The 25,919-nt window shown below is 40.4% G+C and overlaps 1 protein-coding gene across 12 annotated transcripts in view; it reads right to left on the minus strand.

Annotated features, from left to right (window-relative positions):
* The window catches only part of TENM3 (teneurin transmembrane protein 3), a 2,356,642-nt gene that overhangs the window by 293,507 nt on the left and 2,037,216 nt on the right, over positions 1–25,919 (minus strand). Inside the window, exon 1 of one of the 12 annotated variants that reach the window (XM_090036145.1) lies at positions 373–390. The exons of the other annotated variants lie outside the window; for them this stretch is intronic. The gene's annotated coding sequence lies outside the window, so the exon portion shown is untranslated. Of the gene's footprint in view, positions 1–372; positions 391–25,919 lie in introns of those variants that run through there. 12 annotated transcript variants of the gene reach the window in all.

Here is a 25,919-nt window from a genome sequence, read left to right on the forward strand (position 1 = left end):
CATGCTAGAACTACTGGACAATGCCAGTACTAGACAAAGCAGGTAAGCAGAAGTGCTATATGTAGATCATAACTGACACTGACATGCTGTGAAAAAAGCTTGAATATGAAACTTTAGTGATGTGTTCTGTTTGGAAGGAAGAACAGTGAGTGGGGAACAAAACACTTTCTTCCCCCTCCAAATAAAACAAGCTCAAAATGGATTTTGTTTAGTGCTTCTTGAAGGCATGAAAAATTCTGGTACACACACACATACACACACACACACACACACAGCCCCTTTTGATCATTTGAATCACAAGAAACAACTGTACAACTTTTTTGCTGACTACTTAGAGTTCCCAAACAAAATATACATGCCATACATACTCACATGCCTGCAAAACTCCAGTCAACTGAATTTTGTTTGAACCAATTCAGCTTAGTGAGACATCTTAGCATAGAATTACATATTACAAATGAAGACATCCTAAGGGACAAACACATAAAATAGATCAAATTCCACTTTTTCATTTCATCACCTAGTTGTGGTTTCTGTTGAATAGACATGAATGTATGCTTATCAAATAATGCAGACTTATCAGTTAACTGTCATAATGCCAAATATAAGAAAGACTTCTTGTTTAGATGCATCCAAATGGAAGTAAGATGAAAAATTATTTTTAAACTGCATATATTAAGAATGGAGATTTAAATTTGATTCTCCTTTTTCTCTCAAACTGATGCCTCCATAGTTATACTGCTTAGATATTGCAATTATACATGCAATGGAAAAATAAACAGATGCATTAAAAACTTTAGTTCTGAAATGCCATTAATTAAATTAGAGGTTTTCACACAGCATGTACCTAATCCTGCACAGACAGACACACATGACATATACTGAAATTGCAGTTCCTTTATAAATGTGTAGTTGTGGTCATTATTAATATTGAAGTGCCATGGTAGTGATAAAGTGACTACATTAATATACATTTTTCCAAGCTTGACTTCTGCATCTTTTTTCATAAGAGTTTTAACAAGATTGCCATCTATAGCTATGGATACCTTAAGTTTTGCAGAAGAGAGAGTATTTGTAAAGCTTTTTAAAAATGTCCATTACACAGCATTTTGTTCCACTCTCTTGGTGTTGCATATGCATGTCTTTAATCTGACCAGAATGAACATCGTTCTTCATGTCAACACTTCATGTAAAGATCCATGTCTTCTCATGTTTTAGAAAGCTGTTTAAGAACTTTACATAGGTTCAAGTGTGACCGCTTCCCCAATTGACATTCAGATAGATTGAAAATTATTCCTTCTCCATATATGGCACAATATTAATCTATTAAATATTCTGCTGCTTGGGTAGGAAAGTAAATTTCTGTTTTGAATTCTACCCTTCCCCCAACTAGTCAGTAAGGGAACAAACACACGCCTATCATTTACAATAAATAGTTGGACAATTTCAGAGTCATCTAATGCTCTAGTTTTCCAAACATGGTAAAAACAGATATTTGTTTATCACTTCCCACTATACTTTACTGATTAATTTGATGTTTCTGTGTATGTAGGCATATATATGACCTTACTGACTGCTATATTGGAATATCTCCCAAATATGGATAAGTTTAGTCTCCTAACACCAGTTCTGCTAAAAAAGGGAAAGTGCTATTAACTCCATTTACCATATATTTATCCCAATCAAAGATTACTCTGAATTTAAGATGATCTCTCCCCAAGTAATTAGATTCTATAGATTCTATACATGTTCCCTTCCACACTTGCACATCTTATAATCAAATCCAAAACAAGCGGCTTCCCCCGACCCCATGCTGAATGGGGGAAAAACCCATCTTTGATTCATGTAGATATGATATATGCGGGCAACTGAGATTCAAAAAGATTAACAGCCTGCAAAAGGTGCACTGAAATCACGTGCATAAGCCTTCATAGGACAGAAGTCTAAGCAGACTTCCTCCAGATCACACAGCAGGCTTTGACTAGGTCAGTAACTGGATTGAGATCTCCCAAGTTCCTACCCAGTACTTTTATCAGGAATAATCACCTTTGCCCTATTACCACGAAACAAATGATTATTGAAGAGCATATTTCTTATAAGGAGGAAAAAATGGAAGTACAAACACAAACTACAGTATTTATAAATAGCCAAGTTAGGAATTAAATGTTTTATATTTAAGTCATTGCAATGATATCTGGAATGATAGCATTTGGCAATAGCTTCATGTCTTATTTATTAAATGCAAATGCAATATAAAACTTTAAAATAAGAGTGAAAATATCTCCAAATATTTTAAGCTCAGAAAGGTACTTTAACATGTTTTATATACATAGATATTACATGTTCTAGATAGATAGATAGATAGATAGATCGATCGATCGATCGATCTAATTTTTCCGCTCTTACTAACCCAACAATACCTATTATGGTTATAGGATTATATACACAACTTGATGACCAAAACCTAGGACATGCTAATAACTCCACCCACATTAGTCAAACCCACAACAAAAAGTATGAAAATTGTAAAAAAGCTATGCCTGAGAAAACTACTATGACAAAAAAGTGTGCCCAAGCTTCATCAGCTACAGAATAAAGGAGATGAGATAATATCTGAAAGCTGTTATATAGTCACCTGGCTCACCAATCCAAAAAGGGCAGTTCTTCTGTATTAGAATAAGCATTCTCTAAGCTAGTACTTGAAAACCAAAAATAATAACTCAGTGTACATCCACACTCACTATTCCCTATACAGTAAGATAATTTTTCCAGTAATTACCTGAAAATATGGCAGTTGGGATTTGAGCTACTGAAATCATACTTTTGTTGCTGAGAATCATCAGACCAGAAATTCATCGTATTGTTAAAAAACTTCCATACTCTCTTTGGGCTGTAATACTGCAGTGGCTAGGGGGCTTTGACAAAACAGTCCCATTATTATTTAATTCCCAGAAAACATAATTTGGAAGATGGAAAGAGGACAAAAGGAGAAGGGAAAAAAAAGACACACAGGTTCTTTAATATCTTGAGATTACTTCAGAGTAGTTTTCTACAGACAACACAGATGCAATCTCAAATATTCTGTGAAGCTAATGTGGAGCCTGATGTTAAAATGTGCTTCTAAATAAAAACAACTTTACAAAACAAACTGTAACTTCCTCTGGATAGCAACTCCTCTCCAAATCTTTTGTTCGCTAATGTTTTTCTCACATTTGAGGAGCAATCAAATTGTGAATTGGAGCTATACCCCATGGGGATATACTACCTGCTGGGTCTTTAACAAATAATTAGCACTACCTGCATCTAAACACAGGCTTAAAAAGTCTGCTTCCATGCTAGGATATTTTTGTGAAAATTTCCTATCAATTGTGGCAATAGTGGGAGAGGAACAGTTAGAACTTTGTCCTCTAACACTGCTCAGAGGAGCTCTCAGGATGCGAGTTAAGATTCTACTGTTCACTGGGGTCTGAGCTCCACAAGGGCTTTTATTGTTTGCACCATTGGTGCAGCTGAAAGTACTAGTGGTGGTGGGAAACTTAAGAAAAAAATTTCCAGTGCAAAAAAAGGTAAAGAGGACAAAGGGTTGCTTTTCCTAATCTGCTAAGTAGACAGAGAGAAACATTTAAACAACTGCTTTTTCTTTCCACCATTTAATAAAGTATACCCAGGTCAAATGACTAGAGAATCTATTATCAAAAGTGAGTCTTTGCTTTCTAGTATGAACAATAGCTAGTTTTGAGATATATCCTTTTCTACATAGGACAAGGAATTCTTGCAACTATCATTTAAGTATTCTGTTCATGGAACGCAGGCAGCATTTCAGCAAAGCATTTGTGCACAAGACTAATTTTAAGCGCATGCTTACATCCCATTAATGTTAGTAGGAATAAATGCTTGTTTAATCAGGCCTCCTAAAATGCAGTGACTTGATTACTGAACCAGATATTAAAAACAACTTTTGAAATGAGATATATTTTCAAAGAACAGAATGAATTCTGATAAAAGTCTGGTGAAACCTTATAATTACTGGTTATATTCAGTATCAATATTCATGGCCCGTGAATGCATCCTGCCAAATAAAAAGCAATTCAGACTTACTATTTCTGCTTCTTTATTATCTTTCTTTACCTTTTCCTGAATAGTTACCTTCAAAATACATGGATAAAAGTCTGCTTTTCACAAATTAGACGGAGTTACCAGTTTTTGCGTAGGTTCCACTGATTCTGGCTTACTAATAACACCTTCCCCTTTAATTTCATAGCAAATGAACTGCTCCCGGTATACATTTCACACATGTAAGTACAAACCATAATGAAATTTTCTTCAAGAAGGGAACAAATTTTCACAGAAAAATGAGAAGTTAAAGGAAAAAGAACATCCTAGACAAGATCAGTGTCAGCAATGTGACAATGGTCATGCTACGAGCAGATAGAATCATAGAAAGTTAGGCTTTGAAGGGACTTCAGAGGTCATCTAGTCTAACCCCCTGCTCAAAGCAGAACCATCCCCAACTAGATCATCCCAACCAAAGTTTTGGTTTAGCCAGGTCTTAAAAGTCTCCAAGGATGGACCTTCTACCACCTCTCTGGGTCACCTGTTCCAGTGTTTTACTACCTGCCTAGTGAGAAAATTCTTTTGAATATCTAACTTAAACTTTCCTTGCTAAAAGTTGAGACCATTGCTCCTTGTTCTGTCATCTGCCACCACTGAGAACAGTTTAGCTCCCTCCTCTTTTGAACCCGCTTCAGGTAGTTAGAGACTGCTATTAAATCCCCTCACAGTCTCCTCTTCTCTAAACTAAATATACCCAGTTCCCTCAGCCTGTCCTCATAAGTCACGTCCCCCAGGCCCCTCACCAGTTTTGTTGGCCTCCGCTGGACTCTCTCCAATTTGTCCACATCCTTTCTGTAGTGGGGGGGTCCAAAATTAAACACAGTACTCCAGATGTGGCCTCACCAGTACTGAATAGAGGGGAATAATCACTTCCCTTGATCTGCTGGCAACACACCTACCAATGCAGCCCAGTATGCCTTCCTGGCAACAAGGGCACACTGTTGGCTCATATTCAGCTTATTGTCCACTGTAACCCCCAGGCCTTTATCATCTTTAGTAAATATTTTTGCAATCGTGTTTGTCCTTGGACAAGTTGTGCTTGTATTTATATGAACAAATGCTTTGCTCTAACAGAAAAGAGATTTGGGTGCATAAGCAAGTGCAGTAGCAGAAACTGAATGGAGAACTTCAAAGAAAGTCTACAACAACATTCAAAAGTATCTTTTGAAAGCCTACAGCAGCGAACAAATTCCAGTCCTAGGAGAGAGGGAAGTGTAAATGAGGTACAAAGGGAAAACTGTAAACAAGACTTTGTGGTAAGTGTGGCAGGGTACTTGGGGTACCCACCACTTCACAAGGTCAAGCAGCCTGCAAAGCTGCTGGCAGCTGTTGGCCAGGGGTAACTGGGAGTCAGCTGACCCAGGGAGCCAGTAGGTGAGACTAAGCCTGATAGAGGGAGTCATCTGACTCAGAAGGAGGGCTGGGCTATAGAGCAGGTATAAGCCCAAGACTAGAGAGAAGTCGGCAGTAACATCTTGGAGCTTGCTGAGAAAACACCACCTCATCCACACGGCTTCAGCTCCAGAAAGGAGGATAACACCTAAAGCAGTCTCAAGGTTTAGGCAGGAACTAAGGAGAGGAGAAGACTCCTAGGCACCCAGGAAGGGGTCTGGAGCATAGATTGGGGAGCTGAGAGTGAGGGACCAGTAAGGGTCCAAGGACACTAGGAGGGGCTAAATGAAGACAACACCAATGAGGATGCCATCTGCAAACCATGGGGCATGGTGTGCAGGAGGAGTGCATCCATGCAATTAACCTATAAGGCACTGACCACAGGCACCTAGTGGTCATGTTGAGAGAGCAATTTGGGAAGCTCTGGGGCAGCCTCCCTCATATCAAACTAAAACATCAAGGTGTGGCGGACGAGTGAAGGTGGTGACTCCCCAGAAAGTAAGAGCTGCAGGGACTCCATGGGCTTCAGGACCACCCCTGGAAGGACACCTTACTACAGTAAGCAACCTGGTCTAGATATTTGTTTCCTGTAACCTGAAAAATCAAGATAAAGTATAAGCAACAGAACATTCAAAAGAGTGTTTCTGGCAGCAACACTGAACTAAACAGGACTGCTACTTGCATCATGTAAATATGGGAATCCCCAAAGCCATTCTTGCATCCTATCTTGAATTGTTCTAGAGGCTTCAGAAAGAGGCTGGGGAGAAGGGGGAAGAGTTGCAAAATGTGAACACATATGATCCTTTGTGAGACAGAAGAGCCAACAGCCTGGGTACATTACTTAGTGATGGTACAGGAAAAAGGGCCTAGATTCAGATTTTACACTGACTCCAAACAACTGAAAAAGAAGAAAATGGTAATATTTTCCCTTTCTACATAGAGATAAATATTTACTGAGCTAAATTCTTCACCACATGTAATAACTGACAGGGTACTGATAGACGCTCCCCCCGCCCGGCCAGGAGCAGTTCCAAGATCTGTACTTTTAATCCATCACTTGGCAGGTCATGCTTCTTGGGAATGCTCTTTGTGCAGCCCTAGTGGTGTTTCACTGATGAACATTTCAGTGACAAGAAGGTCTTGGAGGAATGAAAATGTATTCTTACCTAATAGTCTGGGGCCCAATGCCAGACTATTATGAAGCAAAGACAGAGAGGTCTGGAAACTGAAACCATTAACAACTTTAAATCAACAAAGCCCAAAAGTTAATTTCCAACAACTAAAATGCCGTACTTTGGGGAGGAATTGGCCAGAAAGGGGAAACTATCTGATTTAAATGCTAGTACACATGAAGAGACCAGAAGATTAAAAAATAGGAGGGGGAGGTTGGAAAGAGTGGGGAATTTAGAGGTTGCAAATCATGATGAATTACATAAGCAAGTTCAGACTTAACCAGCCAGCTTTAAAAAAAAAAATCACTTAAAAGCCTTCTTTGCAAGAATGCCAAATGGACAAGGACTGGAAGCTTACACAGAGTGACCCAGGTGCTGCCATTTTTGATCCATTGAAAGAGTTCAAGCTTCTCACAGCTGCTTCAGAAAAAGGATTAACAGCATAACATATACATGACATAGCACTGACTGTGTCCATAAGGGGTATGACAGTTGCAGGAAGAAAGCTGTGCTCAAGTGATAGAAGATGGTTGGATCTTACATGCTACAGCCAGTGTGGTGCACATGCCTTTGTGCGTTTTTAATGGTTGTAGCTTCAAAGTCAAAATTGCCTATTGTATTACTCCGGGTATAGTACACTTTTAAAGAACCCAAGGAAGTATTACTGAAGAAATAATAATTGCTTTTGAAAGGGGAAAAAAACCAAATTAAACTTCAACAGCAATTAGGTGTGCAATATCAACAGCACAAACTCCAGGGCTAGGGACAGATATTACACGCAAACCGGTTTAAGTGATCACAAGCTGGTTTAATCCTGTAACAGAAAAGAAGTTCAGTGCACGTAAGTCAGTTTCAAAATGGCTGAAACTGGTTTAAGATAAATCTGGTTGAATGCAGTATCAGACTTAACTGATTTGGGTCTAACTGGTTTATGCAATGTCTGCCCCAGACCCCTTCCTGGTTTAGGTTAAACCAGAGTCCCCCAGCATCCCAGCTGCTTTGCGGCCCTGGGCTCTGCTGTCTGCTCCAGAGAATAGGGCTGGTGCCGCCCCTCTGCTCCCTGGCTGGAACTCTGGCGGAGATTTCAGGTACAGCAGCATCTGTCTAGCTTCCCCTTGCTCCGCACCGCTGCTCAAGCAGGGATCCTCCACTCCCATCTCCCACAGCATAGACCCCAGCCCCACAGACCCTATGTATGTGGTATGCTACCTAATACTAAGAGGGGTGTGTGTGTGTGTGTGTGTGTGTGTGTGTGTGTGTCCAATTTCACTGGGACCAGCAGACAGAACAGTGTCTGCTTAGGGCTTTTTGGAGCTAATCAATAGGTCAGCTGGTAAGGTCTCTCTGTTCCTTTCTTGGAAAAAGTTGTTTAAGAAGAGCTTGAACTAATGAGAGAGGCTTTCTGGTTGACGAGCTGATAAGCCCTTGCGGGTTCCCTCACCTGTCAGGTTTGCTGCAAACAGTATGAAGAAACAGGGAGAGGAAGATTGAAAAGCTAAGTACCATCAACAGATGCATGCACTGCACAGCACCCCTTTGCCTCAAAGTGCTAGCCAGGAGCTCCCACCCCTTGAGCAGTGAGCGAGGAAAAGCCTGGGATGGTGCAGGCAGACCTCCCTAATCAGAGGTCCCGCGGGGGCCTGGTCATGCCCCTGCCCCTCAGCTCACTACTTTGGAAGGGTAGGGAGAGCTGCACTCCTCCCCACCCTGGCTTCTAGCCTGAGCCACTGCAGGCATGTGCCTTCATTTCTTCAGTCCAGAGGGAATGTCTAGTACAGTTGCAAACTGGTTTAACCTAGGCAGGTTAGACTAACCTGCAAAGATTTAACCAATTTAGGCTCAGGCATTTTGAATGTCTGTCCCTCACCCATCTGAACAGTCAAGACAGAGAATTTATGGCATGTCAGTCACAAAATACCTGAATGTGATAAATTCATCCTGCTTTGTAATGTCAGGAGTATGTCAGGCAGAAGTAAAATGGCCACAAATACACAACTACAAGCAATAATATAAAATGTATGCTCAAGAAAGGCAACACCATCTTCATAATCCCAATCCAACAATGAACTTTTCATGAGTCTGGAAGTAATTTTGAAAAATTCAAGATAGCAGTAGTTTGCACAGTAATGAAAAAGAAAAAGTTGGGAGATGTATCATCGATGGCTCAGAATGAAAAATAAAATGGAAGTAAAAATAAGAAGATTTAGAGCAACAAGCAACAAGGTTGCACTTTGGCTATTAGAAAAATGATAGTGAAAAAGTGGTGAATGAGGGTGGAAACTACGCAAAGAAATATAAAACAGAAATGATTAATGACACAGCAAGGCTATGCCACAGCCTAATGGAACAAGGTGTTAAGTCCTTGTTTTTCCTTAGAAGACTCGATCTGAGGATCAAATTGGACTATTTCAAAATTTCATAAAAGAAGCCATTGTTGAAAATACAGTTTCATCACCAGTCAAACATATTAAATCGATGATTGCATTTCCTGAAATTTCAAGAACTCCAATAGTAGAAGATAAACTAAAAATCAAACATGTGGCTTTAGAAACTTCAATTCACAACAAAAATAAAATCAGCATCGTCTTAAATGCCAGAAAACACAAAGATTAGCAGAATGTAGAATGTATCTGGGGCCCAATTCAAAACAGGATTTAAGAATATTCTTCTGGGACTATTCACATGCTTAAAATTAAGCATGAGAGAAGTACTTTGCTGAATCAGACATATAGTAACTAGCTTCCTCAAAAAACTAAGCATAAGCCAATGCTGGACCCTCCACATAAAAGTGCTTTCATATAAAGTGCTTGACTGCCAAATGTAGGACACATCCACAGAAGAACTAATGACTCTCTCAGCAAAGAATAATCAAATTTAAAGGGAGAGAGAAAAAAACTTTATGGCCATTAAAAAACAAAGACTGGTCAGCTGCTAGCAGATGGTGCTGTAATTAATGAGTATCAGTGTGTTCATAGTCAATAGTCATAAAACTGCTAAAATTTAATAAGAGAAGTGTGAATGCTTGAGAACCCAGATGAGACGGAAAGCAAGCAGTTAAGCGTAAAAACCCATCATGCAGAAAGTTAAAAAAAGTACCAAATTTACTCACATACCTCATGCACCCTTCCCGCTCCTGTCCCCCACCCCAGAGAGTCACCCTCCAAAGGGTCAGACCTCCACAATTAGGGTCTTAATGGGGGAAAGTAATTTTTTTGTGCTGGAACGGAAGCACAGAGACACTGTGATCCAGGCCAATGGGCAGCAGGGATACAGTCCGGTTTTAACCCTCTAAGAGCCCCTGGCAAATGCTGCTTCCAATTTGGCAGCAGCCGTGAAAAGGTTACCACTGTAGCTTTTGCCTACACAGGCAGTAAACTGGCTAAGCCTAAGTGAGATGCTGCATGGTCAGCTCTCAGCCATAACCCTGGACAAATATTTTTCTCACATTCTGATTTCCAACGTCTTTTTGGTGGGCATGTGGCATGTGAGAAAATATGGTGTTCTTGGACTGACCATGCTTCTTCCCAAACAGAAGACACTGTACAGAAAAGAAAATCTGAAAAAAAAGACAAACCATGTGTCAGAGCAAAAATTTTGAGTATATGCTGACAGCACAGAAGAGGTTAAGCTGATATGCGCGGTTTAACTCTGAGAGTGGAAATTTCCAAGGCTCACCCAGCCCTTGCCCCCTGGGTGACCTGCGGAGCTGTCAATCATTGTTGACCTACTTTCCCCACAGACACATGCTCAGACTGTGTCAGCTCCTGACTGAGAGCATGCTCAGTCAGAACCTGACATGAGGTAATCAGACTAGAAATTTCTCTGCGGAGAGCACTCTGATTGGCCACTAAATTCATATAAAAGTTCTGTGAGCCCCTCCCTTGGGCGGGGGGGGAGATCGCGTAAGCTGAGGACAGAGGCTGCTGCTGCAGGGACTGTCTCTCAGTCAGGCTTTAGGGCCTATAGATCTCCTTCGCCTCCGTTGCTGGTTGTTTTTCGTATCACTCGTTACCCTACGGTTCTGACTACGCTTGCCTGGCTTCTGATTTACCTCGGTATTGACTTTCGGCTTACGATTTTGGATCACCCTTTGGACTTTGTTTTAACCCTGCTCCGGATCATCGACCTCGGCTTCCTTCTTCGACTACGACTCAGCTTAACCCTCTGACCTGACGTCTCCGCTTCATCACCTCCTGGCTTCCGACCTCGGCTTTCTCATTCGACCACCCGATTGTCCATTACCTTCGACTGGCGTCACGCGACTCATCGGTTCACGTGTTACAGTTTTCGTTTTATTGTTTGTATTCCCATTTAATGAGCTGTTGACCAGCCCTGGGACTAGGTCTTCGGACTGAACCTCGTGGGCCAACAGACCCCTTTATTGTTTACTGTTGTTCGTTCCTAACTGTAACTGAAGACTTCTCTGCCTACGCCAAAGCGTAAGTCAAATAAATATTTGCATTTCACCCCGCTCTGGTTCCACCTCTCCTGACTCCACGCCAATAATCCCACCTGTCCGTGCCAATAGCCACCACCCGGCCAATCCACCGTAACCACGACCCTGAGCTTGGCTTGCCAGCTCTGCCGGGCTCTATCCTGCGACACCATGAAGAGTGATTCAGACATGTTAATACTGTAGTAGCAATATGCAAGAAGGCAAGCTCAAATCTCTGCATTTATTAAAAAGACAGAAATACAGCCAAAACTTTAATAGAATCGAGCCATTTAGAAAAGAAGAAAAAAAGAGAAGCTATAAAGAATGAAGCTGAAGGCAGGTATGTAAAGTTGCCTTACACTTTTGTAGAACTCTGTGGTTGCCTCCCTTCCAATATGACTTACATACCCACTTACTTACAGAGAACAAGAAATAGGTACACAGATGGTCAGTGCAGCCAGACCAGGTGCTGGAGTAACATAAGCAAGTGACCTGTGTATTTTATTTCTATTAATGAAATATGTTAGTTTGAAGTGGTTGGTCCTTAAAGAAATACAATAAATCTAGGCCCCAGATCTGGAATACATTTTCCCTGAACCACCAAAGGTCTAAAGGTAAGAAAGCCATCTAAAAAAACTCGCCCTGGCATAGGAATATTCTCCAGTGATGCAGAAGCTACTACTCTATATACTCTTGGCTGGCACATGGCTAGTATTAGGAAAGAGTGGCTTTGGTTATTTTTAAATTAGTATTGTTGCCACAGATCCCGAGATGAATACAGCAGATAAGACTTCCTACAGTGTGAGTATGCCAATCTCAAAGTAGCCATTTACCATCTTGTTGTGCACCCCTCAATGAAGTAAAAGATATGGGGTTTTAAAAGCTCTAGTAGATTTCATTTCTACAATGCTCTTCTTGCAAACATCCCATTTTCTGGCTCTCATCATCATTCCAAAATGGCTGTCCTCTCTCTAACTTCCATTTTCTTGGTCCAGAAGGAGGACTCTTGTTTTCAATCATTTTTCAGAAGCTTGAGGGAAAAGAAACCCATGGTTCATACAGGTTCTGAGAGCTCTAACCCAGAAGCACAAATACAAAATCCAGATCAACAATGTTGTTTTCTTGAGAGCAGCCAATTAAAGATGGGAAGCAGCTTGAGAACAGCTGACAGGAAGATGAGGACAGTTTCTATTTTACTGATAATTTAAAAAGTAAATCAATTTAAAATCATGATATAGTCTTCTTTTCTCACATTTTTGTACATTTCTTGTTTCAGACTGCAAGAAATTCAGGGCACAGACTGTCTCTGTGTATGTGTTTGAAAAGTGCTTAGTATAAAGAGGCTCTAATGATGACTGGAGACTCTGGGCACTACTAAAATATTAATATTTAATATTAACAACGATATAACAGCAGCAGCAAATATCTCTGTGGGGCTATCGTAGGTGCAGTCTTGGCAGGGCAGGAAGAATTCAGAAGACAAGAGTCCCTTTTTACACAAACCTGAAAAATTTTAGAAAGCTGAAGAAAGGATTTATTTTGCATTTCATCCACACATAGCGGCATATTCTGTACACCATCTACAGGTCCTTGACAAAAGATTCAGAGTTTAGAAGCTGTGTACTAGGGCTGTGAAATGCTATTAAAAAACCTCACATGAAAAATAAATTCTAGGCAAAATTAATGAAATGTACATAAGCACTGATGTGTGTGTAAAATTCTCTAGCTGCCATACGTTTTCAAAGAGGGGTTCTTAACATTTTTCAAGGTGTGAAATACTTTCCTTCCTATTCACCATTACACAGACCTATCTTCCCACTAGTTACTCAAATAATATCTCTGTAGAAAAAATATTAACAAATGAATGAATGCCAAGGTAGCCAAAGGAGAGCATTATTTAACCAACCAAATCATGGACAACAGCTTGAAAACAAGCAGTGCAGTATCCTGAATGTAAGTCTGAGAACCAGGAGGTCTCATGTTCAATAAAATGAGCTTGGTAGCTATATGGTAATCACATAAATTACAGACAGAAATGGCCATTTTAACCACCCAGTACTTCTCTCTGGACACATCTACAGGAGAAGCTTAATGCGCAGTAGACTAATTTGACATCATTAACGTCACAAAAAAAATGTTCATCTGTGCTAATACACAGTAGCACTGGTTACATTTAGTACCCGTCATTACAGGTACTAAACTTAATGTGCCGTAATTACAGCACAGTAATGAATGTATAGGCATGCCCTCTGCCAGTGTGGTTCCTATACTGTTTTGTTAAGCCTTTTTAAAAACCAAACCAAGCCAAACCAACAAAACAAAAGAAAAAAAAGACCAATGACAAATACTATGAGAAGGCTTATAAGACTTGGCAAAATTTTCAATATATATTTTTTCCTAATATTTTGTATTTTTCCTTAGTTTTATTCCATTACTATGGAGTGTATCCCTGTGTATCAAATTAAATATCTGCTCCTCCCTATTTGTATTGAGAGTCTCTAATTTTAGCTGATCCCACCCCCATTTACTCACCCTATTTACTCACCACTTGCCCAAGCTGTATATATTTAGCTCTTGTGATCTTTTCACATAGATATTTCCTTTTTCTAATCCTATTTATTACATGGATATATCACTTTAAAAACATTACTTAGTCCTCCTGAAATTGAATGCTTTTTTTTTTTAATTTAAAGAACTTATCACACACAAGCATTGCCACACATAAGTAAACTGATTTCCAACTTTTAGTAGTAAGAACCTAAAAATTATTTGTGATATAAAGGAGAGAAGGAGGGAGAAACAGCTTTATGAGAATTACGATTTAGAAGTTTTAAAAACAAGCAAAAAATAATCCAAATGGACTTAGCCCAAATGAAAATAAAGCCAGTCTAAAATCCCTGAAAAACCATTTGTAGAACCAAATAATCTTAGAGAGAATCATAGTCATTAAGAAAACAAAAAGTAGACTCAGATTGTAAGCCAAAGCTAGACAATATTTTATACAATTCACTATTTACTTCCATAGTAATTGCCCATACTCATATCATTTGAAAACTGTATCTGCTTTTATACCACTTGCTCCAGGGTTTGTTTGTTTTTTTATCATCGTGTACTTTCCTGAATTTAAAAAAATAACAGTCTTCCATGAAAAATTATTTTCCACGGTCCCCAAAAGATCCCTTCAATTTTCTTAGAAGAGAATTTTAGAGAGTTATCATACATATACAAACTGCCAGGGCTCATGCACGTATACTGTAGAATTTTCAAGAAAAAAACAAAATTGTGTGGTGACAAAAGATCATAGTTAGCACTAGAGGCATGCCTGTATGGTTTAATGCAGTGCAACCTAAATTTACTCCACTTTATAGGTAAAGTAAAATGTATTTTGACTTTTGGAAGATGACTGTAGCCTATAGGATCTTAAGGAAATAAAGGTGTACTTAATGGTGCATATTTAAAGAAAATTCCTTAATAAAAAAAGATGACAAATTCTAGAATAGGCACAAGTTCAACAATGCACAAAACAAAGCAGATTGTCTATGGAACACGGGAAGTGTTGATCTAGCTTCATATTTCTAAAATTTCCTGTGCTTCTATTTGTTTACTTTTTTGTTGTCAGATAGTCTCATTTTGGACTTCCAGGCTTTCCAAAATTTGGAATTTTTCTTTTAATGCAGTGCCCTTTTGAACTATTTTTCTAAAATGACATTGGTGAATCTGATGCACTTAAACATCACCTAATAATTTTTCCTTAAGTGAAATATAACACATTTTCATTCAATTTTCAATAGTTTTATTTAAAAAACAAACAAAAAGTCAATGTAATAGTATTCATAAATCAATATATTGGCATTTTGATCACAGAAAATAACTGTTTAGTCAGAGAACAGAACATTCCATCCTAATTCTAATTCTGCATTTACCAAAAAAACCCAACAAAAAAACCCCCAAAACCAGAAACAAACAAAAAAACAGAACTGAAAAAAACCAACAAAAATATTTATCAGTAGACACAAAGTAAACATATTTCTTTCAGGCACAGGCTCCTATATTTATCTATAACGAATGAAAGTACTCCAAAATAATTTTCAACATCATGAATAAAGAATATTTCTTCCATTTCAAAAGAAATGCCTCCCTCAATGCTTCTTTCAAACATTCAAATCCCAGTTTAATAAAAACAAATGGCATTCCTCATTTCTTCAAAATTGCACATTTGATAGCTGAAGCTTTGCTTTTTAAATAAGACACAAAAACGCTGAAATCCTGCAATTACGTATTTATATGCCAGAAGTCAGACACTTCTTTCCAGGGGGGTAGGTGAATATGATAAATATATTTCACTCTGAAATTTAATGAACTTGCTTTTCAAGTATGGGGGGGTGGGGTGGGAAAGGAAAATGTTAAAGGCTGTTCAAAATACCACAAAAGCCTAGACTGGTAGCAGCTAAATCTTGTTCCTTTGGCAGGTTACCTCTACCATTAAACAACCATTTTAATATCAACAGACGTCTTACTAATAAGATTTTTTCCACTTAACTGTGTTAGCCTACTAAAACAGTTAAGCTGCAGCTGACACTAAAAAAAAACAAACAGGAAAAAATACAAAAAAAAAAAGACAGTTAAGTTCAAAGTAATAACTAAAATATTGGAGAAACAACTTCCACCCACTGAATTCAATGGGCACATCTACACGTGCTACCAGTACACCTGAATAAACTCCAGCTCAGTCACCCGAGTTCATTGCTTCAGGCGCACTGTTTGCACGTGCACCCAGGACTGTAGCACGTTGAGCCAGGATGGAGCAGCCCTGGCTGGCAGGGGGCCCCAAGGGTCAGCCTGCCAACCTGGGGCTGCTCCAACTTGGCTCAATGTGCTCTAGTAGAACACAATGTGCTCAATACGCTCTACTAAGCAGGCAGCCCCTGCAATGAAGCACCCTCATGCCCCATCCAGCCCCGTCAGCATTTACCTATGTGCTGCAGCAGAGTTAATCGATTTAAGCCATTCTAATAGCACCACAAGTGTAGATGCTGCTGTTTTGCTGAGGAGTTAATTAGACAACTCCACAGTAAACGTCTCATGTAGACATGCCCATTGTATACTGGAAGAAAACTTCTGAATGGCGCCTTCCTATACAAGGAGTGAATTTAATAATTTGCACTACTTTATATTACCACACTGTGTCCCACTAATTTGGATATAGAAAGATTAAACAGACCCATAGAGACAGATAAAGCCATTTTAATGTTATTTGAAATTGTGGCGTGGAAGTATTCCACCCAAAATAGCTTATTTTTCTCTAAATTAATTAATCAAATCTTCAACATAAAGAATTTATAAATAATATAGGAAATTATACTGACATTCTTAGGAAAGGGGGCAAAATGGTTGTCTCTCCTTGCAGGTACTAAGTTAACTTTACTTGGAATCTCTCATTATGAATTCTCTCTCTTTTTTTTTTTTTTTTTAAACAGTTGGATATTAGATGACAGTCAAATGCACCTTGTTGGTCTCAAAGACTGATGCTCAGAGGGAAGAAAGAGCATTCACTTTTCATTCATTAGCGAAGAAGTCACTTATTCACTGCCTTCAAGTATCACAATTGTGCAAGGGCAAAACTCTACCCTAACAAAGACTATTTACCACAAAACAGCAAATACATCTGAATGCTTCAGAAAAAAAACAAACATTTTAATTTCCCTTACCATGCTAATTAGCAAACAACTAAATTAAATGTTTATGTCAACTGGAAAGATCAACTGTAAGAAATATATTCATATACATAATGCATATTAAAATTAGTATTACATTTACATCTTAAAAATATAAATGGCATATATCCACTTCAGGACAATATGGAACTATCACTGTCAACTGCTAAGTAGTTCTGACCTTAAAAATATATTAATAGTAAAATAAAAATAGCAAAGTAAAATTAATAGTAAAACTGCAGTTTTCTATGACAACAACAACAACAAATACGGTCAAATGATTCAGTAAAAATAATTTTTCTGAGGATGTGCTCAGTCCTCAGTCACAGTTCCCTTTTCACTGCACCCAAAACCCCCATACAAGTAAGCAAAAGATATAATGTATTAAACATGCCAAGAGTGAAGCAAGAACACTGGGCTTGAACAAATCAATCAATTTACTTTGTCTTACTGCAAATATATCATTCCACTTCTGCACAAGATAACCAAAGAGCAAGATAACTTTGACAGCCTAAAGAAATGAAGAATAAATTCAATTAACACGCCTTCAATCTCCATGGACTCGATTCATACCAGAATATTTTAAACAAACTAACTATCTCCCTACAAATTTACAAAATATCTAATTCAACTGGTTGTAACATTTATCATTATTACAATAAAGAACAATTCCAGAACACATGAAATACAGAAGTGTAGATTGTAGCTGTGTTGGTCTAAGGACATAGGCAGACAATGTTCTTTGCGTGCATCTGATATCTTTTATTAGACCAACTTAAATAGTTGGAAAACAATTATTAAGCAAGCTTTCGGGTTCAAACCTCGCTAACCTCATCACCAGAAGCAAACTTCCTCAAGCCCAGAACACACCAAAAGGATCCAGACCATGCCATGACAAGAATGCAAAACCTGCCAACACATCTCTACCACCCCCACAATTACTACACCCCACAACAGAGCCATCAGCATTCCTGGATCTTACAGCTCCACCTCCAGAAATGTAATATATCTCATCCAATGCACCAAATACCATGATGGAAAATACATAGGAGAGACCAAACAACAACTGCGCACCAGAATGAATGCACACTGAAAATCTATCAAAGACAGGAATACCCAATTACCTGTGGGGACACATTTCTCACAAGAAAACCACTCTCTCACCAAACTCTCAGTCCTGATCCTCAAAGGAAACTTACAAAACACTTCCCAGAGACGAGCCTATGAACTCCACTTCATCAACCTCCTGGATAATAAAAATCATGGACTAAATATAGACATTGGATTTATGACACATTATAACCTGCCTGACATCTGACTCCGCAGGTATCTCTCCACTTTTCATCCCCCTTCTCTCTCCCCCCTCCCCCCCATCTCTCACCCATTGACTCCTCAATCTACATTTTCACTGACTACCTGGTCTTGTATGCATACCAGCCCAGCCTCTGGCTTCTTTACTTTTCATTCCATCCAGGAAGATCACACACCAACTGCTGAAACTTCCTTATCCTGATGAAGGATTTTTGAACCCAAAAGCTTGCTTAATAATTGTTTTCCCACTATTTAAGTTGATCTAATAAAAGATATCAGATTCACACAAAGAACCTTGTCTGAAATACAGAAGGCATTTTAGACACAGTGAATCTACTGAGCTGAATATCAATGCAACTCTGAATTTGCAGTTCTAAACTTTAACCAAAAGCAATAATCACAATTTATTTGCAACCCTGAGAATTTGAAGCAAAGCAGTAAGCTGTGTGGTATGCTTGTGACAGATGTACAGTAGCATATAAAAATGAAATAATTACAATGGCCCAATACAAAGATGATATTCAGAGCCTTCCAAGGCCACACAAACCTCAGGAGGCGGCAGGTGCTGACTATATAGTAGCCTGACCTCTCAAAGGAAAATAAAGCTAGTTTGCTGAGGAATGAAAGTATGAGAGATGGAAACAACCACTATAGGAAGGTGTTGCAGAAAGGTTTTCTGGTTGGAGAGCTATTTTCTATATTTCAAATACCCTGTATTTTGAACCGTCTTTTCAACCACTTTGGGCCTAGGGGAGTTTAAGTCCTATGAGGAGTAATTTTCCTGTAGTTCCCTCTGCAAATAGAAAAATGAGTAGCTTCTTGGACTGATCTCTTTTAACCACAGTCACCAGAGAGAAGTGGAGGTCTCCTCCTTTCAGTTATTGTAAGGGGCGGAGAAAGGTACATCATTAAAGTGAACAGTGTCCTGGGAACAGAGATAGAAGATACTTCTATTACCTTTTGCAAATGGCTTGAGTTCAATTGGATGAAGAAGTAATTTCTCCTTGTGCTAAAAAGCCAAATTGAATTGGCCAAAATCTCAGACTACTCCCTGGTAGTTAAGAATTTCTGAACTGATACAAAAGTCTACAAATCCCTACAACACTTGCTATTTAAATGAATCACACATTCCTCTCAGAACTGTCTACCTCCCAGGCCAGCAGCAAGAGTGTGTCTGATAGAAATGGCTGAGTTTCCCATGTAAATATTGTAGTTCCAGTTAGGGGGGAAAACCCTAACAGGATGCACGTGTATAAGTTTAGAACACTTAGCACTTAAACAGCACCTTCAACTACGCTGTTTCAAAGCATTTCTAAAGCATTAACTAGTAAAACCTCACAGAAACTCTGTAAAACAGACTTGGTAAAAATTCCCAGATATAGTCGTTTTCACCTCACTGGGTGCATCTACATGCATGCTTTACTACAGAGTAGACTAATTAGCTCTGCAGTAAACTGTCAGTCTACACATGCGCTGGTTTTAGGGCATGGTAAACCAATTAACTCTACCACAGGATAGTACTTTCAGAGACAGTGCTATTTTACGGCAGACTAGTTTACTGCATTGAAATGCACATGCAGGCGCTGACCATAGGTGTACATTGTGCCCAGTCAGCTAAGCCAGCCAGAGGCCTGCTCTGCTTCAGCACAAACTGCTGCTATCCTGGGCACATGTGTAGACGTTGAGCCCGGGAGGAATCAACTCCAGTGCGAACTGCTCTAGAGTTTATTGCATCACATTTATTCTACATGTAGATGTTCCTGCTGTGATTAATAGGGCTTGTCCACACATGCAGTCATTCACAGGTGTAACAAGGCAGCCAGGTACATGGAGCAACTGCAACACACAGGGGCAGCAGAATGTTCCAGCTGCTGCTGTACCACTGATGCAATTGTACAGTTGTGGAGACAGATATTAGTTTATATCTAGTTGGTGCCTGGGCTAGCTGCCTAGTTTACTTCATCCTAGTTACTCTACTGCAGTCATTCTAGAACAGCTATTATGGAATCTTAGAATGTATAAACACCCTTATTCAGGAAAGACTATGATTCTTCTGATCAAATTTGATCCACACCAAGTGGATTAAACTAGTATATTTACTTGAACATAAGAGGAGTTTCTTCTCCCAATCTGCACAGGGGAAAAAGTTCCTCATCTTACAACTGCCTACAAGGAAACCTCATTAAATACACTGCCCATCATTAAAATGCTACCAAAAGCAGCATGTGCTCAGGAATGGAAAACAACTATGAAGTTAATTAAAATACAGCCAATACTGAGCATTACCATAAAATACATGGCCCATATTGCATATTGGGGAAATATACTGATGGGAACCTACCACAAGACTAAGTTAGGGCAGCCTATTTGAATAAGACATATAGTATGCCCATTGTACTCTGTCCCCCTCAGCACCAACTCTTTTTAAAGTCACGGTGAGCCACTACACTGAAGATATTTTCACTTCCACTTCATTCCCACAACTAAGCTATGCCTTTCTTCTTGATTTCCAGTGATTCTGGTTTCTTTACCAGCCTTAAATGTCTAACAAACAATCGCCAAATGAAGCCTCAAGCAGTTCCCCCAGAATCAATGTCGCACCCCCCTGCCCTCAGCCTGGTGTACATGATTATCCTGGTTTTCTCCGATATAAAAAAAATCCCCAATTGTCAGCTAAAAAAATGTAACCCCACATCTATATCTTTCCATGAATTATATGAAAGACCACTAATACATAGATATATATTGTGGCATTTCATTTTAATCATGGAAAAGTATGGATTTGGTTTTACTTCTTTTTAAACTGAAAATAGGGTATTTTTTTAAATCAGAGAAAACCAGGATCCCTGAATTAAGGTGGCCCTGCTGCCCATGAGGTGAAGCCAGACCAGACTGCCCTGCACCTCATCTACATATACATTTTTGGAGTATCCCAGGACTCATGACAAGAACACCTGGTTCCAATCATGGGGGGTGGGTGGGAATAATTAACACAATCCTTTGTGGGGGGCATATCTGGAGTACACACACACACACACACACACACACACACACACAGAGCAGTGCTGAGTTTTGGGGTCACCATGACTTTAAATGCTGTTGTCTCTGCTGGGGCCCAGCCCAATGAACTCTGGTAGATCATAAGTCTTCTGGCTTTGGGCTAATATAATGCATAGTTTATAGTCTCTCTAAATAGGTACACAAGTGCTGCTTAAATGCATGTCTGTGCTAAAACTTGCATTGATTAAAACAGATAACATGTATCAATTCATCAGTCAGTGTTTTCAAATCTGCTCTCCATTTTCAAGTGCTCAGGGATAGCAGGGGCTGACAGTAGGGGGTGGGCTGCAGAAGAAGAAGTTGGGGGGGGGTCAGGCTCCCCCCCCCCCCAATTTATTTTCTTTATCGTAGCAGTGGGAGAGGGACAAAAGCAAACCTCCAACACTTGGAAAATTATAACAAATTTATACATTTTCCGTATATAGAATCTAATTATTGGAGGTAATCTTGTAATCAGGGTCATCTTCTATTTGAGTAAATATGGGAAAACAAGACAGCACTCCTATCCCAAGATAAAAGGTTCTACACATGGAGTTCATCAGGAATACCTATACTGTTCTAAATTTGCAACCTATTTGTAGATAGACTCCAAAATTTAAGTAAGCATTACAAATAGAATTTACCTCTAACTCCCATTTCTCTGTTCTAGCCAAGATGAAGGGTGATATTGTGTTCCTTTTAGAAACAGATGTGTTTAAGAAACAATGATCAATCACAAGCATGTACAAGTAAAATGTTAAAGAACATAATGAAATGATAGATTGGCCGCAGGTAGTGATGTTTTTTACCCAAATCAGATTAAAAGTTTCATTTCTGATTTAGATTAGATTTAGCATTTTAGATTACTACATCAGGAAATAAGAGTACTCGAGAAGACAGAACACTTGATCCAATATTATCTTTATTAATATACAGACACTTAGATCCTGATTTAGTTGTGTACTTAAGTACACTCTTAACTATACTCCTATTCTGCAAAACACTTGTAGATTTCACTTAAGCATATGCTTAATTTCATAGACACAATTAAATCTGAAAAAAGACAATGACTACATCGGGGTGGGAAAAATACGGCTCATGACGCCATTATATGCGGCTCGCAGGGCCCCTAAAAAAGTGTAGAAAAATAATATAGTAGGACCCAGGGGAAGCCTGGTGAGCTCCAACAACAGGGGGGCCCACCCGGCCCCATCCAAAGCTGGAAGCCCCAGTCGCAGTTTCTGGGCTGGGAGCATGTGGCTGCCCTGGTGCGGGAAGCTCAGGTAAGTGGGGGGGGGGGGGCCCTGGGCAAGGAAGGAGTGCGGGGAAGGGAGCAGCTCCCCCACAGCCAATGCCTTGCGCTGCAGCTGCTTGCAGCCCACGTGGGGCTGCCTGTGCCCTCTCTGGACAGCCCCATGTGGGCTGCGAGCGCCTGCATGGGGCACCAGGCATGAGGTGGAGGAGGGACCATTTCGCCACCATGCTCAGCTTTTCCCTGGGCTCCTTCCCTGCATGGAGAAAAGCAGCCCCTCGCCTGCTCCATGGCCGGTGCCCCACGTTGCAGGCGCTTGCAGCCCATGCACAGCTGTCTGGAGTAGGCACAGGTAGCCCCAGGCAGGCTGCGAGTTGCTGCAGTGCAGGGCACTGAGCATGGGGCAGGGAGGGGCTGTTTTCCTCCCCCCCCCCCAGGCTGGCAGTGGGGTGGGTTACAAGCTGGTGCTGAGTGCAGGGAAAAAATGTGGCTCCTCACTCACCCCATAGCCAGCGCCCTGCGCTGCAGCCACCTGCAGCCCACATAAGGCTGCCTGTGCCTGCTCCAGACAGCGCCACATGGGCTGCAACCACCTGCAGCACGAGATGCCAGCCATGGGGCAGGTGAGGGGCTGCTTTTCCCCACACTCAGCACCAGCTTCTTCCCTGCTGGCGAGCAGGGGGTCAGGGCTGTGTGCTGCTTCCCACCTGTACCACGGGGCTGGGGGGGCACTGGGTGTGAGCAGGCAGGGAGCCAGTGAGAGCACAGGGCCCGCACCGGTGGGGCCCAGAGCAGGGTGGCAGGAGCACTGGGTCCCAGCTGGCAGGGGCTCTATGGAGCCGGGCCAGCTCACCCCTCCCTGCTGGTGCAGCCCAGCCCAGCTCCACAGACACCTGCTGGCCTGTGCCCTACTCCACCAGTGCTAGCTCTAGGACATTGGTCCCAAGAAGGTGACCAGGGGCGGGGCACCTGTCAAGGGGTGGGGTACCTGCCAAGGGGAGGTGCTACCCATGTGGCCCTCGACAGCCTGCCGAAACTGGGTAAGCGGCCCTCTGCCCTAAATAATTGCTCCCCCCTGGACTACATGCATGCATCCTCAATGTTAAACATGAATGTCAGCTCTTTGCTAAACAGTAATGGACTTAAACACTTGTATAAGTGATTTGCTGAGCAGTATTTAATATCTTGACTACAATGCTTTACAATGCAAAAAGAATTAAAGCATCAGCATATTCAACCATCACATGCTTCCTTTCTTGTACGTTTAGTGAAACTATTCAAATTTGTGAACTAGAGGTGATATTTGAAGAAATGTGCTTCTCAGAATATTATCTATTTTGAAATAGGTTAAACTTTAAGAATTAGACATTTGTAACCTTTTTTAGGATTCAAGTAAGTGTCAAAACCAATACCACTAATGACCCACTGTGTGACAAAAGAATTGGATGGTATGCTGCACATACCAATCCAAGATGCAGTTTCACATATCAATATTATATTCCCTTAACATTTACAAGGATATTTTTTTAGCACAGGCATTAAGTACTTGGAAGTGTTGTGCAGCATCATGTCAGGCTTAAAAGTTCACTCTAACAGTTGAAAATGAAACTGTCAAGGAAAGATTTTCAGCAATTAGTAGAATCCATGGTAAAACAACAAATTGAAAAACAGAACAAGCTTTTATGGGTATAGTGCTTCATATACATCTTCTTTTAAACCGCCACTGTCAGGTTTGACAAGCCCAATAGATGATACTTTTCTCCCCCAACACATGCTTTAGAATGACATTTTTTATTTTATGTCTCCTTGACAGAGGGAAAAACAAAAAAAACCCAAAACAAGCATCTCACTCCTCCCTTTTAGTAACACCAAGAATGTAATGGACTTAAACCCCCATCTGCTTTACAAATAATAAATAAATAAACAAACCTAAGACTGAGTATGCAACATAAGCATGTACGTTCTTCATGTCCATTCCCTTACTGCTAGCAGGCTATTGAAATGGAATATACCTAGGGACCTACCAAATTCAGGGTGGCTGCCTTCCAATTTCATCGTATGAGTGTAGTGCTTCTGATTGGTTGAGGGGGCCCAGAAGTCCCAGCCACCTTTCAATTTCTTTCTGGGGCTTCTCGGCCATAGATGCAGGGGCCCTCTGTGCTCTGCCATGAGAATATCCTTCCCCCTCCCCCCCCATCTCCCTCCCCTTGTTCTTCAGGATGCCAGGGCTTCCTACCATTTGCTCTTCGTAGTTCCCCTTTTTTTCCCCTGCTTGCTTGTTAATTTCACACTTTTTCTAGGAGGCTTACTGATTTTGCAGTTTCCGTGAAAATTGTGAAATCACGAATTTGGTAGGTCCCTGGATATATCCCTGTTCAAAAGGAAATGCATCAATTCTACTACATGCTACAGCATCCCAAGAACTGAGCTGGTAAGAGAGAAGGAAGGTGACTTAACATAAGCTTATCTGCCCATAAGAACAAAAATTCAGCATAAAATTTGTCGTTGGTTCACTGTCCAATTTTACCCAGGGGATTTAACTCGAGTGCTCATTTTGAAGGACAAACAGCAACAAAAAAAAGTCACACATTTTAAAGTTGACATTTCATTTTGGGGCATTACATTTTGAGCCTCAACCTCAAGACCTTCAAAGCATGGTCTTGCTGGCTTTAGTAAAAATAGGTATGTATCTAATGCCATGGATGTGCATGAACATGAATGGAAAATTAAGTATAATACTAACATTGTGCAAATAGGTTACTCTTTGCAAGGGAGAGAAGAGCAGATCAGAATGGTGTTACAACAGAAAAGCAGGGTCTTAGAAGCACTAGCCAACCAATTGTGAACTGTTATGGCTATCTACTGCATGGGACTACCATGAACTAACTGTAGCTGTGGTATTATCTTCGGGGTATGCATGTAAAGGAGAGATATGGCACAGTACAGCTCAGTGCAAGCAAAAGGCTTAGCTGATCTTGCTCCAGTATATTAGCTAACATGGCTCTTTTACTAGGCAATCTAATAGTGCCTACCTGGATATTACCCTTGAACAGCAGCTTGGGAGGTGATTTTAAGAAGAAAACAGGGGTCGAGAGAAGAGAAAGGATTGAGTCACAGGGTGCTGTGGAAAGGAAGCACTACTGCACAGACTGCACAGCAGTGTGTTCCTCAGGCAGGTCTCCGCTACTGTGCTGCCAAGACACAGTAGCAAACCATAGAGTACAAACTCACAGATCAACAGAGACGGCCTCTTTTATTTTTCTGTTGTAAAAAACCCTGGAGCTGCTTAGGTTTAAGAGCCTACTATACAATTTCCACCCCCACTCCCCCCACAGCAGTTGCATAAATATGCACAGTTAGCACACTAAGGCTCAACTGAGAACAGGACAAGTTAGCTCTCCCGTCCCACAGGGCAACCCTAAAAGTAAATAAATGGCACATGCAGAACCAGTCAGCACTGACTCATTCACTCTCACTGCTGCTGCAACTGC

Source organism: Crocodylus siamensis, chromosome 2 (assembly GCF_052110815.1).
Source record: "Crocodylus siamensis isolate JL-2025a chromosome 2, ASM5211081v1, whole genome shotgun sequence".
NCBI lineage: Eukaryota > Metazoa > Chordata > Crocodylia > Crocodylidae > Crocodylus > Crocodylus siamensis.